Raw genomic sequence first — 6,938 nt, forward strand, 5'->3', positions numbered from 1 at the left:
GTTTCTTATTTCTAAGTCAAACAATGTGATTTCAAGAGCTGGGCTTCAACCAAGGTGAGAACATTGTTGTAGATAAAGGCGACAGTAATTATGGTCATATTATTTGTTGGCTAATGCAAATGGTATTAACAACCAGGTAACTAGTTTTCTTATTTTTAAGTCAAACAGTGTAGTTTCTAGAGCTGAGACAAGAGTTGGGCTTCAACCAAGGTGAGAACATTGTTGTAGATAAAGGCCTAGCCTTATCAAACCATTGTTTTTTTTCCTTTGTGGTTTGGTTCTTTTATCTTCATAAGGGTAACTTTTTCAAGGGTTTTGTTTGTATCTTTGTTAAATAATGGCCACAACTCCTATTCGTTTTTGTCTTCTACAATGTTTTAGTCATTGAAATTTCTCTCCTGCAAAAAGAAATATTTGTTAAAAACATCGCATAAAAGTGTAAGCACTCTCACTCCAGCTGCTGCTTCCACAAATTCATTATTATCACAACCTCAACCTTGGTCTGTTGTATTAGTATTAGCAAGGGTAGTGGAGAGGCCTATTGGCTTGGCATCTAGGCTTATTGGGTCATATAGCTAGTTAGAACAAATCGTCCAATTTCTTTGATCAATTTCAATTCCATACTTTGTAGGGTTGATATTTCTATACAAGATTAATATGGCTTTTATTCACAACTTCCTCGGGTCTCACAACTTCCTAGCATCTCTCATAAGAGATGCATGGTATATTTTCTCTCGGAAATGAATATACCAGAGTTTGAACAAATGGGTAGAGCTGCCGGATAAGCATGCACACAAAGCTCACAAAAACAAGGGGCTCAAAATTGAGTAGGGCAGGAAATCGCCCGCTCTGATACCATGTTAAACACATACATGGCAACAAAAAAATATTAAAGATAAGCATGAGAGTATATCTATTATTAACAAATGATATACATTTATAGTACATTCATATGACCTTTGGTTTCATATTCCAAGGTTTCCTGGACTTCCTTAGACTATTCAGCTTCCACACCAACCCTTAGAGGATTAGGTGTCCTATATATAAAATAAAATTTAATTAATTTTTTTTTTTAAACTACTACCTTATTGAATTTGCCTCAATAGGGCTGGATATAATCCATGCTCACAAATTCCCTCCTAAGATATCCATGGTGTATTTTTTTGGAAATGAATATACCACGCTTTGAACTTGTACGCATTAATTGAGATTTTTTTATATTATTCTTTTAGAGATTCGCTCTTTGAGAGAATTTGATTTTTATATAACTTTTTCCAATAATTGATTTTTATTTTTATTTTTTTAACCACTAAACGATACGGGTAACCATATTACATTAGGGGAAATGAATTTCAATGAAATTTTTATGATTTTTGAGTAAATTTTTCAAGAAATTGTATAGATCAAAAATTACCAAAAAAAATGGCAAAATCATAATTCCAATACGTAAACAAAAAAATTCTTTAGAAAATTAGAGATTTCACGAGAATGTTATGAAAATTTGCTAACCCTATGAAAAACTGAGGTGATTTTTTTTTAAAATTACCAAAATATGTAATGTATAATGACATTTTTGGATTTGTAAAAAAATTATCAAAACATTAAAAATGTTAAACACATATATGGCGAAGGCAGAATATGAATGATAAACATTGAGTTGCATATATTATTCACAATAATACATATATATAGTACATTGGTGTGACTCTGATTCATATTCCAAGTGGTCTCTTAGGCTCTAGTGGTTGTTCACATTCCACACCAACCCATAGAGGATTAGGTGTCCAACATTCCCCCATTTAATCCAAAGGGGTATGTATGAGTTGTAATACAAAATGTGCAAAAATATACATGTCAACACTAGGATGAATGTGCTCTCTGAAATGTTGGTATAAAGGGGGTTGTTTAAGGATGACCACCGATATTGTAACACTTAGTGCAGTTCCTCGAACTCTTCCAAATTTGGAACTCTGCTAAAGGAAGTGCTCCTCATGTTTTAAAGAAGGAAACCTTCAACCTTGAAAGGGAGGTCTCACCCCGCATAAAAAGGGAGAACCTCAACCTGAAAAGGGAGGTCTCAACCTGTGATGGTTTAAGGATGACCACCAACTCTTGAATGCTTAAAGCAATTCCTGGAACTCTTCCAAAACTGGCAAGAATTTGAAGTCTTCTGTTAGAAGAAGTGTCCCCAATTCTTTGAATCGATGTCTCAACCCTGCATAGATGGTTTAATTTTGATCACCAACTGAAGGCATGCTCAAGGGCATCTTTGTCTCTAGCTACAATTCTGAATCTGGTATGGAAGGTTGTTGCTCAGGCTCGCTTGATGTTGCTTTGAAGCTTGTAGATGACCATCACTTCGCCCCCCCCGGTCAGATACAAGGTAAGATGATGGAGAAAACTCAGCTGTAAGACCTTTTAATAGTCTAGAAGAAATTCTGACATATGACTGAAATATCTTCTTAGTTGTTGAAGTCCATTGCTAAGAAGCGATCCATCCAAGATTAATCTTTGTTCTTGCAGGAGGCTTGTTTTTGAAGCATATGTTTGAAGAATGAGTGGTTTTATGATAGTGCTCACATGGATGAAGATCAAACAATGATCTTTCATATGGCCAATTCAGTCATAGTGTTGGAATTTAATAACTTTTGGTTGTTGTGGAAGAGGACTAGAATCTGAAACAGCTGAAGGTGAGTTGTCATGAAGAAATCCAACACTTTGAAACTAGATGGGCTTTGAGCAATCTGGAATATGGAAGGACACGTCTTTGTCATATCCAAGACCAGTTTTGTGCTTTTTATGGACAATCTCTTCCCAAGGTTTGATGATTGGATTGGAAAGTGTTGGATGACTTTCTTCTTCTGCATATAACTCTGCTACTTCATTGGGAACTGGATCTGAATCAACAATAATTTTATTGACTTGTTGTTTATGGGAGTCTGTTTCAATGTTCTGAACAGAAACAGGTTCATAATGATGACTCCACTGCTGTAATTCTTCTTGTTGTAATTGAGATTCAAGCTGCAAAAAATCAATCTTTTCTTGTGCACGTTTAAGAGAAATTTGAATATCAGAAATAGTGTCCTTACTGATTTTAATGGTGTTTTCAATAGTAGACATGATTAGATTTTTCAATAACTCTAATATATTGTCAATTTGATCCATTTAAAAACTTAAAATTTTCTTGTAATTCCACCATATTTTTTATGTTCAGATATAGGAGGCTTGACATAAACTCTTTAACTAGTTCAATTTTGTCCAACATCAGCGCCCTAAAAACACTCTCTCAGCAGTCCAAGAGACATAATTAGCACTTTGCCCTATGAAATGACTTCACTTTCCATTTTCAAAATATACAAATGCCTTGAGGCTTTCACTAGATCTACAACGAGGCCATGAATTTATCGGTTCAACTAAAAAAGCACCATTTTCTACAAGAAATTCTATGACATAGATAAATCAGATTGATTCTTAAGCATAAATTTCCAATGTATATGTTTATTTGTTGTAGAATATTCCAGCACAACGTCGAAATAATTCATCTGACACCATTTGGCATGTGAATCTATGGAACTCGGGAATGAGCGATCCCACACAATGAGAGGATGCAAATTATCGATCAGCTACCAGTGCTTTCATTGACCATCCACCTGAAATAATTTCATAGCAGCCAAAATTTCCAACAACGACTGAGTGTAGTTCGAATCTGGCATAATTGCTGGAGACAACAAAATCAATGAACCACAAATGTTTGAACCATTCACTACTCCATTTAATGTAATAATAGAAGGGAATGCATAGAAATGTTTCTTCGTACCAAGAAAGTCCACCAAGCACATACTATGTGTATTATCAGATATTTCATGCACTGCTTCAATGAATTTCACAAGAATGTTCAACACATTCACAACTAGTGTACACACTTGTATTCCTGGATGACAAGCATACGCATAGATGATGAAGAGTCAGCAAGAATGAGTTGGAACGCAGAATGAGGATTGGAAAGGATAGACAAGTGAAAGTGAAAGTGTTTATGTACTGTGTAAGCCTTTGATGCCAAGAATCTCTACCGAGCTAAGTAAATGGCAGAGAAATGCCCAAAAGAAGGATTTCTGGAAAGAAGAAGGAATTATGAGCACCCACTTCAAAAGGAATGAATTGACACGAGGATAGAGATGTTATAGTCTAGACTGAGGCAAGGAGTAATTTAGGCACGAGGCTTTCCATATTCTTTCCATGTTTTGCGCTCAATTATTGGGAGTAATCAAAGCTATTATCCAGTCTCACCAAGGGTGTGATTGCAAACAGAGAAGGAACCTCGTGGGTGACAAAGGATAAAGTATAGCAGGCAAATTATTTTGGTTCCCTCACACAAGCTTCAACCTGCAGAATCAGATCCTTTAATGGTGATGAGATTCATGCTCCTTTCAAGAGCCTTCTTCCACTGGTGGATCCTAATGGCATCGTCTTTAGCAGATGGGACATAAACAACATGAATCTAGACTCTATTGACCATGAAATTGCCGCGCAGAGGAAAGTATCCCTTTAGGAAGGCAAATTGGATGCTGCAATAGAATCTCTTTCAAATATACAGAAGAAGATGAGGCTTGCTGTTGTGTTTCTGGAACTTGAAAGGTGGTAGTGGCGATAATGCAGATTTGTTATGAAGCGCGTGCATGGAAGACACTAAATGAACATATTATTGTGCGTTATGCGTGCTTATACCAGGGCTACATTACTTGGCAGACAAGTCAGACAGGTCTGAGTGGCTGAAGAAGAATGGTAGAGTTGTAGCCAAGTGCCTTAGGTCTGTAGGTAAAACACTCAAATGTAGTTCTGAGGGAACCATTGAGTGGAGGCAAGGTTGTGTGTAGATTATTGGGATTCTCTATTATTATCTAGACACCACCCATCTAAGAATTACCTATAGGACAATCGAGAGGCATTTTGGAGGTTGCCAAGATAAGGCTTGAATCACTAACAAAGAAACGGCCACCAGGAGACTATTCAAGTAGGCACCAAAAATATAATAAGTAAATAAATACAATGCATGAAAGACTGACACTGAAGAAAGAGTGACGTTAAACTCTACACCTCAGTCACTGCCCAAATGCAGAAAGCAGACAGATTCTACAATGTTACAATTAAACATACCCTTCCAAACTATCCATCTCAAAATCAATCTCAAAATTAGAAAATAGGTATCCACCGTCCAATCCTATGTTGCCGAATGAATCCCATAAATTTACCATCGAAATGCATAAAATTCAATGATATTACATTTAATAGTCTAGTCTCTGCATCAATTTTCACGACATTGCAGCATAACACCAATGTGGGAAAAATACACGTGAGAAAACCTTGAAACCTTACACAAATAACCAGAGACAGAGAGATGCACAGGTTTACACAGGCCATAAAAATAAGTGGCTCACAAAAGATTGAGTAGATTATGAATACATGTGCTATGATACGATGTTAAACACATACATGGTGGAGGCAGAATACGAATGATAAACATTGAGTTGCATATCTTATCCACAATGATATATATATATATATAGATATATATATATATATATATATATATATATAGATATATATATATATATATATATATATATATATATATATATATATATATATATATATATATATATATATATATATATATATATATATATATATATATATATATATATATATATATATATATATATATATATATAGTACATTGGTGTGACCTTTATTCATTTCACATTCCACACCAACCCATAGATGATTAGGTGTCCAACAAAAAAAAATAAAAATAATATTTATAAAAATGTTAATCATCCGTGACTTAGATAACTACTAACTACTTCAAGACTTTAAAGAATGCAATTTAATCTATAGTCTCTAAATAATTTAAGGATGGGTGGCTATCCTAAACTCAAGAAATTCGACCTCTGCAACATTACAAAGAACTTTAAAAAACATCACCCTAGAAAGAAACATACCTTAAGTTGCAATCGATTCTCCAAAGTCATCTTATCTTGAAAACTCCTGTGAAGAAGGCTTTTTCCTCCTTCCATAAAAAAAATTATCAAAACTTAAAAAAAAACAATATCATAAAATTGTTAATTAGTTATGACATTACTCACTATGGCAAGACCTTGAACACTGCAACATTACAAAGAGCTTTAAAAAACATCACCCAAAAAAAAGAACATACCTTAGTCACACTCATATTTACCTTAGTCACACTCATATTTAGTTGCAATTGGTTCTCCAAAGTAGTTGTATCTTGAAAACTGATGCGAAAACTTTTATGCGAGTAATTCCTCCTACAAGCTCCTTACACTGTGTTCTCTCTTACAACTGAAATTATTGTTAACTAGGATTTTTTTTTTATTACTTATTTTCAGAAATTTTTAAAAAATTTGGTTTTTATATAAAAGAAAATTTTATTAATTTTTTTTTACTACTACCTTATTAAATTTGCCTCAATAGAGTTGGATAAAATCCATATTCACAACTTCCCTTCTAAGAGATCCATGGTGTATTTTTTGGGAAATGAATATACCACTTTGAACTTGTATTCGTTAATTAAGATTTTTTTATATTATTCTTTTAGAGATTCGATCTTTGAGAGAATTTGATTTTTATATAACCTTTTCCAATAGTTGATTTTTACTTTTATTTTTATAACCACTAAAACAATGTAAGTGGAAGCAAACAAAGTGTGTTGCTGTTCGCATGCAAAGGCGCTCGTGGTGTCCAGCGTGATTCACACGCAAAGTGCCGTGATAAATGTGTAACCTCTTCCATCAAAACCCAACCCCAAATTCCATTACCCTCTCCATCTATCAGATAAGAAAAATCTTCTAGAAACTATAAAAGTAGCCCAGCGTTATGTCGTAAGGCCATATCAAACTTATAAGACTCGCGGTGTAATT

Source organism: Pinus tabuliformis, chromosome 6, assembly GCF_031772625.1.
Source record: "Pinus tabuliformis cultivar Carrire ecotype Pingquan chromosome 6, CPIR1, whole genome shotgun sequence".
In the NCBI taxonomy this organism is placed as follows: domain Eukaryota; kingdom Viridiplantae; phylum Streptophyta; class Pinopsida; order Pinales; family Pinaceae; genus Pinus; species Pinus tabuliformis.